This window comes from Grammomys surdaster, unplaced genomic scaffold (assembly GCF_004785775.1).
Source record: "Grammomys surdaster isolate TR1022 unplaced genomic scaffold, NIH_TR_1.0 226, whole genome shotgun sequence".
In the NCBI taxonomy this organism is placed as follows: Eukaryota; Metazoa; Chordata; class Mammalia; order Rodentia; family Muridae; genus Grammomys; species Grammomys surdaster.
The window spans coordinates 1,968,446-1,979,287 of NW_021604671.1; positions in this window are offsets into that span (position 1 = coordinate 1,968,446).

The following is a 10,842-nucleotide window of genomic DNA, read 5'->3' on the forward strand; positions in this document are numbered from 1 at the left end:
TGACATATTCAGAGGCAGATGCTCACAACTAGCCATTGAACTGATAATGGGGTTCTCAATGGAGGAGTTAGAGTGAAGGCATTGGATCTGAAAGGGTTTGTGGCCCCATGAGGAGAGCAACAATACCAACCAACCAGAGCTCCCAGGGTCTAAACCACCAGCCTGGGAGCACTTAGGGAGGGATCCAGGGCTTCAGCTGAATATGTAAGAGTGGAGCGCCCTGCTGGGCATAGGTGGAAGAAGAGAACCTTGACCTCATGAAGGTTGGACACCCCAGGGGGTGGGAATTTTGAGGGTGGGGATGTGGGAGTGGGGGTGTAGGTAGGGGTTACATCCACAGAGAAGAAGGAGGAGGGGTGAGGGGATAGGGGGTTCCTGGGTGGGTGGGGGATGGGGTAAGGGGACAACATATGAAATGTAAATAAAACATCCAATAAAAAAAATTAAAAAAAAGAAAAGGCCATAGTACAGATTTAGAGAAATGATAATTTGAAAACCAAGTTGCTGAAAAAAGAATATTGTATGAAACTACTTTTATAAAAATCTAAGTTATATGAAAGAACCGTATTGATTAGAAACATAATCAGGATATAAAGAAAGGCAAGGCATGCTAAATAAGAAGTAAGAATAGTGATCACCTGAAAGATAGGGTTACCTGGGAACAGACAGACCAGAATGCCTCTAGGTGATAGGGTTACCTAGGAACAGACCAGAATGCCTCTAGGTGTTAGGGTTATACCTAGGAACAGACCAGAATGCCTCTAGGTGATAGGGTTACCTAGGAACAGACCAGAATGCCTCTAATGATCTAGTGATGAGCATTTCCATAAACAGAACATATGACAGAACAGTGACTGGGTATTCAGTTGATGATGATTATATTTTTATATCTTAAAAATTGAATGCCTGCATATCTATATGTTCTACAACCAGATTCAACTAGTCACAAATGGGAAATATTAAGGGGAAAATTAGATTGTTGTTGACGTTTCATATGTAGTTTATATCTATAACTGAACTACAACCTTTTTCTTGACATTCCCCATAAAATCTATTTGTGTGATTTCATTTTTACTGTTTGGCTATTATAAGTAAATCATATATAATTTAAAATGTCTGGTAGGATGCATGTTGGTTACATGACTTAAGTAACACGCTTTAGTGACATGCTTAAGCATGTCAGAATCTTGCATGAGAAATGGGGAAATTCTTGAACCAATCCTCTTTGAATTTCAGGGAAGGACTTGGTCTGGAAATATATGTTGTAACTATCCAGTATTTGACTAAGTGTTTAAGATATAAAATGAGGTAACAGATCTCTGGAAAGCAGGCTTGTTAATTCTCTGCAAAGCCCAGCAAATACACTTGTAACCTAAAGACAGAAAAAGCTTTCTATCAGGATCCATGTCTTAATTGTTTTTTTTAAGCAAAAATTCTGGCTTCTTGTCTAAACAAAAGAGTCATGTTGAGCCTTATTGGAAAGTTCAACCTGGGAAGGGGTGGATATGCACATCCTCACACACTTGGGATGTCACCCTCCTCATGTTTTTGAGGAAGCAATTCAAACAATCATGAACCCTGTTGACACAGCTTATCAGATAAAATAACTCTGTGGGTGTCTCAGAAAGAGGCAGCCCTGAGAACTTCCTTATCGGCCTGACACAGTTCACTATCGGCCTTGCTGCACCAAGTTCACTGCAGTTAGAAGTATCTAGCTCAGCTAGAACAAAGTCTAGATACAGTAAACAATAATAAGGTTGCTTAGTGCTCTCAGTACCAGAAGGTACAATGCAGGCTGCTAGAGCTTATCAACAATCTTACCCAGCTATAAGCAATGTATGCTACAATAAAAAAATACCAGGCAAGATCTACCACCAGTACAATTGTGGGTTGATTCTTTCAGGGGTAACCAGCTACTTCCTTATTAGATTTGCTCCACGGGAAATAAAACATACTTGGTACTATAAACCTAGTCAAAATCCTATAACTAGGGAACTTATATACCTGGCCTGCAGATCTTGTCTGCTGGACCTGAGATCTGAGGACCTGAAAGAACATGGCTGACTATAATCTAATGGAGTACTACTGTCTAAGACTGTAGACAATCTTACTTCAGTTTCATTGTACTTTTATACACAAATGTAACAAAGAAAGCAATGATCCAAAGAAATTTGAGTTTAAAAAAATGATCATAAAACAATCAGAAATACATGTAAATAAATCCCAGTAAGCACCTACTAAGTATTAACAGAGCAGCCTTTTCCCTGGATTTTCTCAGGACAGACCAGTTTTAGCAAAGTTGCCTGGAACATACTATAGATTACATCTGAGAAAGTACAAAAGCATATCCAGACTCAGGGTACACTGATCAGAGTGGGTTCTATAGCTATGCTCTGATGTCCAACAAGAATAAGCATATCTTAGAAATTAAATGTAGTTGTTTGTCATAAGATGTACAAAATCACATCCAAGAACAATCAAGAAAAAGAAAAAAAAAAACAAACACCTGAGGTAAAGGTCCTCTGCCTTTTTTCTTGGAGTCTCTCTCACAGTGCCCCAAGACATTGCTTACCCTTGACCTTTGCCAATAACCACAGAATAGTGCAGCTCTCGGCCTTGGTCAGAGAAGACTCTTTCAACAATAGACCACAGTTAAAGTAGAGACTCATAACTTATCAAAGTACTGAGAATAAGTGACCTTTGAATGCTCAGCACTAAACAAGATATTTATATCACCCTCTCTGAGGCCAAAGGAACATTACAGAAGAGGAGATCAAAAGAACCAAAGGATGGAGAGGATTGTTATGAAACACTGTCATCTGGACATGACATGGGTGATGCAAATTTAACCACATGGCATATTTATCTTGCTGCACATAATTGTTTTATTATTTTTATATATATATATATATATATATATATATATATATATATATATGCATGCTTGTGTACAGACAGGGACACACATGCATGCATTCATGAATGCAGGTTAGCATGTATACACACAAAATACATAAAAATATCAGAGGGAATAGTCAAGAAGAAACAGAAGATCATCAGTAGTGAGGGGGAGGTAAAAAAGGATGATAGAGGAGTGAATGTGGACACAATACATTAGCGACCCAGTTGAAACTCTTAAAAAAAAAAAACACTTAAAAAAAAAGGATAGTTGCTTAGTGTCACTTATATGAGTGGAATCAAGGTGCTTCACTTGCTGAAAATACTTTCCAGAAACTCATCTAACAGTCTCTAACCTCACATTTTACCAAGAAAGTTCTGGGACTTCAAGGTCCAGAGGCACTACATTGCCCATCTCTCCCAAGGCATGAGAAAGACAATGACAGCACAGAAAAGATAGAATGATAGGCTGCTGTCACTCTTGCTCTCCAAAGGGACATCTCAGTCTACTAGCAACCAAGAAACTGAGCTGTCTCTTGGTCTGCATCAGGACTGCTAGAAACCCTGAGCCCTGGGAGCTCCCAAGACTGGGAGCCTTCTGGTTACCCTCAAATGCTTTGTCACTTGCTTTTGTTAGCTGCTGTGCCTGACTCAAAGGGAGCTTCTTTTGAGCTGTATAGAGCAAAGGAAACAGAACAAAAGAGGAAAACAGAAGTCAGTGTTGCTTAGCAGCATGATTCAAAACAAGCCAATGTAATTAGAATAAATTATCATGGGAGGAAGCAAAGATCACTCCCTCAAGACCAGCCAGACAATTTACTGATTTGAAATGGCTACAGGCAGATGGCATTGAAAATGGGGACAGAATAAGATGAAAAGCAATACTGGATTCTAAGGATGCAAAAACACAAAACCATAGCCCTGACCACTAAGGGTTTCTCTATGCTGGAAGTTGCAGCCATGATTGATAATGATGGCATGGTTCTACTTAGAGCAATCCAAACACCGGCAGAGCCATCAGGCACAAATAGGTGGCTGATATTTATTTAACACTTCTGCAGGTTATTATTATTATTATTCTAATGGAATATATTATCTCATATATTCTGAACAATAGCTTAATGAGTTGGATGCTCTTGATACTACCATTGTATAGAAGTTCAAACCACAGCACAGAGAAGTTGTTTGGACATAGAATGAGTGACAGAATTAGGGCTTGTGCTTAGTCCCTCATTGTACAAGTCCAGAAAAAGATGCATAGTTGATGATAGGCAGGAACATGGCTTTTTCATGCAGCATTCATGGAGTATGCGATGCTGGCCACTTGCAAGGCTATCAGCCCCTGAGCAGTAAGATGCTTTAAAAATGTCCTTGATCCCACAGCTCAATGAGAATGCACTCAAGTGGCTACAGAGCAGAACTTGAGACAAACGCACTGAGCCTAGCCTTACTGGACTGCTTTGATCTGTGAAGGCAGAATTTTCTGCCTGCCACTTCCATAAGCTGAGAAGGGCCTCGGCCCCATTACAGCCACCCATCCATCCACCTTCCCATCTGGAGCACCTTTTACCCACTACAGCCAGTACCCTGCCTTGGGTTTTAAATTTCTCATACATATTCCTGACCTCTGATTATAAAGATCCATTTGGGCTTTATCCCTTAGATTTTGTGATCTCTTGTAAGCTTCCCCAACTCTGTAATCCCACACATACACCTTTACCTAATCCCTTGATTTCAATGGGAGAAAATGGATAGTACACACTTTCTCCGTCCTTGCCTCAAGTTCTTCCCTTGGGTGGCCTGGAACTATCTAGGCCCACTAAGGAACAAACAGGACAAGAGGACATACCAAAGATTCTTCCCAAATTCCCCCAGAGCTCCACAGATGGGGTGACAGGTTCAATTTTATTTTGACATTATACATTTTTAAACAAAATGTAATGTAAGGTTAAACGTTGGCTTTCTGGCTTATTTTCTTGCTTGTGAAATTGATGTCCCAGGAATTATGAGAGCATTGGCTAGGAATTCCAGATCAGAATGAGCAGGTCCATGGAGAGCCCCAGTCATTCCCTCTACCCGATCCACTTTCTCATGAGAATCTGATGGGTGCAGGGACCTGACTCAGCTACACGGACTTTCTCCATCTGTTTGCCCCAGTTTTATGCTCACATTTTTTCTCCTTCTGCAGTGAAGACTCTTGATCCTTCAGATGACATTTCTCTTCTGGGCACATTCAGAAATTGAGGAAACACAGCCATCCACTTTGTTATTCAGTTTGTGCAGATGTGCACAGGAAGTAACCAGGTGCCCATGTTGTCACTGTCACCTTCACAGAGAGGAGGAGGGAAGACTCCATTTGTGGGTCAAGGTTCTACAAGAGAAAACAAGCCTGTTATTGAGAATGATATTTCACGATGTCTGCCCACAAACTAGGGACCAAAGCAAGGCCATGCTACTCAACTCCAAAGACTCATTAGCATTCATGAATTTAAAATATATATCTTTGTTTTGTTCACCTAAATTAATGCACCAATGATAATTACCAAGTGGCGTCCTCAAAGCAGATATTGGCAGGTAACTAGGAAAATAATCACTCTGTTAGAAATTTAGGTCATGAAAAAGTATAAACAGTTACAGACTAGGGAGTGCTTCCTGATTATGGAACCAAAATATGATCCTAATCTGAATCCAGAATTCATGCACAATGCCATCCAACCTTGGAAACCCCTCTTTGATAAGAAGAGAAGCCCAGGCTTTCTCCTGGTCACTGGAGCAACTAAATATCAATGATGAGTCACCATCTACAATAAGCCTCAAACCAAAGTACAAAATCTCATTTCAAACAACATTACCAAATGGGGATTAGTAACACTATTCCTGGAAAAACTGCACCTCCAAAGCGTATTCTGTCCTATAAACCCCAGCTACACTTTTAGAAAGACACTCCACACCACCTCAAGCTCATGGCCTCACAGACCTTCTTATGTGCACTGCTGAAATAAACCAAACCCTTCTTCCCTGCCGATAAATTGTTTCACAATTAGGCCATCTGACCTAGCTTACCATAGCTGAACATTGTCGGGCCGTGGAAGGGTATCTTGGTTCTTGGGTTGGCATGGGCCTTGAACCCCGAGACTACAAGTGTTCGGCCATGCCTCCAGAACGCCCCTTGGTCTAATCTCTGGTCTAATCTCCATTTAACCAGCACTTAACCTGCACCTTCAGTCACTTAAGACACAGGTAGAGGGTGTGACTAACAGATTTCCATATTCATGAGATCTAAAGGCCAGGGGACATAGCTAACTAAGTTATCCCTTCCCAGTCCCTTCTCTTTCCCACTCCTCCTGGCATGGGGGGTGGGGCGAACAAACATCCAGATCCAACTATCATGCCATGTAACAATAAACTTCTCTTTGGAAACCCAGTCCACGTGTCTTCTGGGGCCTGCCACCGCCAAGCTTCCAGCTTTTGAAACTTCAGACTTTCTCCAGTATGTGGGACCTGCCCGCCCCCGGGGGCCGCCCTGTGGTCCTGGGACGCTGCCACGTGGGCCCAGGACTGACGCCACATGAGCCCGCACCACCACCACCACCACCACCACTGCCCGCTCGAGTTTTTCCAACAGAACATTGCTCCTTTTCCAAGTGCCTCTGCCATGAAGGCTTCTGAAATATTCAGTACAGTCTGTCCCTCCTTCTGTCACAGACTGGATTCCACATCTCTTCTAGGACCCAAATACATGCACATCTTTCCTGCCTTATGAAACATGTCCTCCTGGGTGGATATTCTTTCCTTAGTAGGGCACACTTTTTAGAAAGACTTTCTTTGTCTGAAAAATTAATTAATTAATTCACCCTCACTACAGAAAAACATGGGTATTATTGAAGTGTGTTAGGGAATCTGAATCTGTGATGTTTCTTCAGAAAAGCACTGTTGCTGTCTGGTTCTTGTCCTCCTGAGCATTCCTGTGTTTCCTATGTTAGCTGAATACAGTGTGAAGATTGGTTGTAAAGTTGGACTTTCACTGCTTCCAAGGACCTCACTGCTCTAGGGAAGTAACATCAAGGCAAAAGGCCCATAACAGAAAACATCATAAATTGGCATCAAATTAGTAAAGGAAAAGTAGAGGTTGTTTGATGGAGAACAAGGAGAGAAAATACCTTAGCATAGAAGGTAAGTCAGGACTCTGGAAAGAAGAATGCAAGCTCTAATGAGTCTAGTCCTGAGTGTGACACTGAACGGATACAACTTTTCCCCAGGTCCTGTCTTGTCCTTGAAGATTCCAGCTATTCTTACACTAATGCCTGGGATTGATTCCCCTACATGATTTGACATGGTAGATGCAGAACGGTTCATCAATTTGTGCAAATATAGGCTTAATCCTGGAAACTGTGGCTGATCCTAGAGGAGCTACCCTACCCTCTCTTGCTCAGTTACTCCCAAAAATTGACAGTTAGTATACAGTTACCTGAAAAATGTCTGGGGCTCCCATGGGAGAGAGTCAGGTCATGTAACATAAATGGAGCCAGAAACTCAGAACTTCTCTGCTCCTCTAAATTGTTATGCAAAATGTTTTTAGGCAGCAGTAACAGGTCTTTGGGACTTAACAAAAATAATCTGAGTAGTGAGCTGAAAAAAAAAAAAAAAAAAACTCCTGTCAATAGAACCTAAAGAACGAGAATAGAACCCCATGGAAACAGATTACAAGCCAGTAGTACCATCAACAATTACAGGGAGGTTTTGAATTTTCCACAAGGTCTACCTGAACCAGTGTCCTTGTAAGAACTAGTCACCCAAACTCTTCTCATCAACTTCAAATAGGCCCTCAAATGGCAACTATGGCAGAAGCAATGAGTGTGGCTCCAAGTCCAAGTACAGGAGCACAGCTGTCACTCACAGCCATTCAGTTCCCTTTTTCAAGAAAAACTCTTGAAACTCTTAGATCTCACACACATGAGAAAGTAGATCTGAGGAGCACAGGTGAACTGCCCAGGTCCTTGGTAGGGAACAATAGCACAATGATGTAAAAGTAGTCAGCAGGCACCCACAGTCTTCAGTGCCTGGCTGAGCACCATGAACAATAACATGACCTTTTCCTGGGCCAAGGTAGCCCAGAAGAAAGTACGAAAACCCAGCCACACTGGCAGCGGTTGTCCCAGATTCCCTAGAGACTCTGTGGGGCCTTTTCTCTTATCCAGCTTTTGATCCACAACAAGATGCTTTTGCCTCAGTAACTAGCTGCAGATAATCCAAGCAGCAGCACAAATGTATTATACCCACACAGTGTCCCGTACACTCTAACCATGAGCAAGAGGAGAAAGGAGAGTCATTTACTTAACGAACAATTCTGAGCCATGTTCTATGCCAAGCAATGAAGAAAAATATAGGGCACCTGCACAATTGGTGGGCTGTGGTGACCTCATTGTGGGGTGCTGAGTGAAGGAAGAAAAGCTGCTCTTGCAAGATGCCAATGCAAACAAAAAGAGATTAACAAGGGCCAGCACCAACTCTATGGCCTAAGCACAACCACTCTGCGGAAAGAGGGAGCCTGAACATACAAAGGCCAAATATAACTAATTGCCTTAAATTCAGTGTTCTGCCATCAAAACATGGGGATGTCAAAGCAGGAGTCAGTTGAGTTCCTTAAAAATAAATAAATAAAACACAAGCTTTGCACCCTGAATTTGTGCCACAGAGGTGGAACTATTGCCAGTCCATGCCAAAATCAAAGTCTCCTACTTGTTATCTAAGACAAAAAAAAGTCAATGCTGAAAATGTCAAATGGTTTCCCAGTGTACGTTTTCAAATTGTTTATTTATTTATTTATTTATTTATTTATTTATTTATCAAATGAGTCACATAGTACAACATACCGTGGAAATCAGAGAACTCTGAATGCAAAACAAACACAGTAGAGGTATAAAATAGAGCACGGGAGTCATTTCCACAGCAACATCCTTAGTGGGTGACTTTATTTAGGGTACATGTATATATTTATATGGGGCTGGGCTGTTCTTAAATCTATCTAGTGTAAGACTACATGGATTAAAGTAATTGACAGAAATATACCTGGGCATACCTGGAAGTCAGAGTCAGTTCTCTCCTTCCAACATCTGGCTTCCTAAGCATCAAATTCAGGTTGTCAGACTTGGCAGCAAGTGTCTTTATTTGCTAAGGCATCTTGACCACCTCAGTGTACATCTGATGATGTAGCACAAACTTTTCCAGCTCATGTTAACTTCAGGGTAATGTGTGTACTTACTGAGGCACACCCATTTGATAGGAAGGGTGTCAGGCTGGCTTGTAGCTGTTGGTTAGCATTTTTTTTCTTTCTTTCTTTTTCTTTTATTGGATATTTCTTTCTTTACATTTCAAATGTTATCCCCTTTCCAGGTCTCCCCTCCAGAAACCCCCATCCCATCTTCCTCCCCCTGCCTCTATGAGAGGACTCCTCTACCCAACCACTCACTCCTGCCTTCCCACCCTGGCATTCCCCTACACTGGGCATTGAACCCCTCAGGCCCAAAGACTTCTCCTCCCACTTGGGTCCCTCCATGTGCACTCTTTTTTGGTTGGTGGTCCAGTCCCCAGGAGCTGGGGGGGTGGCCCCCCCATGGTGCTCCCCTCATGGGACTGCAAACCCCCTCAGCTCCTTCTCCAACTCCTCTATCTGGGACCTAGTGCTCAGTCCAATGGTTGGCTGTGAGCATTCCCTTCTGTATTTGTCAGGCTCTGGCAGAGTCTCTCAGGAGATAGCCATATCAGGCTCCTGTCAGCAAGCACTTTCAGGCATCTGAAATAGTGTCCCGGTTTGGCGACTGTATATAGGATGGATCCCCAGGTGGGGCAGTCTCTGGATGGCCTTTCCTTCAGTGTCTGCTCCATGCTTTACCTCCTTATTTCTTCCCGGGAATATTTAGTTCCCCCTTCTAAGAAGCACTGAAGCTAAGATTTCTGTCCCTCTTATCCCCAGTGGAGTCTGGGAGATGTACACCCTACTCCTTTAAGCATTGCATGTTAGAGAAATGCTGGATTCTGAGACATGCTTTAAGGCTGCAAGAGGTTCCTGTTTACGGTTATAACCCTTTTGAATAAAAGTCTGGCAGGACTTCATAGCTATCAAGAAAGGGCTGCATTTCAGGCTAAATGTAGAGACATGGGTGTTGTTATATACAAGTAATTATCAAGTTAATGACTTTAAAAGAATTTAGAATAAGGAGTATGTCAAAATGGCAATAGTATCTCAGGACTTTGTATTAAAGATTACAGTGTTTATAGTGTTACTGTACCTAATGTAGTCACTGTACCTAAAGATGCTTTGTCTCTATTCATACAGAAGGGAAATCTCTGCTTTATCACAATTTAAATTTGTCTGTGGAAGCCCTCAACAAAAAGAAAAAACGTCTGTGTCACTTGTAAGTATGGTACATACAAAATGTTTAGCAGTAATTGTCATTAATTTTTTCCTTTGTGTTAGAATTAAAGTTTGTTTAAATATAAAAAGATTATGTTCTCTACTACATAACTTTTTCAAAATGACCACTGTTGCCTTCCTGAACTGTCCTTTTCTTGAAACCACAAGACATTGAAAATTAGGCCAATAAGAGGGCTTTGTCTCCTTTCTGGAGGTAGAGAAATAAAGAGGACAGGGTTCAGAGCTGAATGTGGCTTGTTATGATGTTTTTCACCCTTTGCTATTTGGTAGCATGGATACTTCACAAAAAGCATTAGCTACCAAGGGCCAACACCCGTGTTAATGTACTGCCAGTGCATCATTTGTCTTCGAATAAAACTTTATTGTGCAAGCTGAATGTGCCCAGATATATTTCTGTCAAAAAGAAAGAAAGAGAGAGAAGGAGAGAAAGAGAGAGAGAGAGAGAGAGAGAGAGAGAGAGAGAGAGAAGAAGGAGGAGGAGGAGGAGGAGGAGGAGGAGGAGGAGGAGG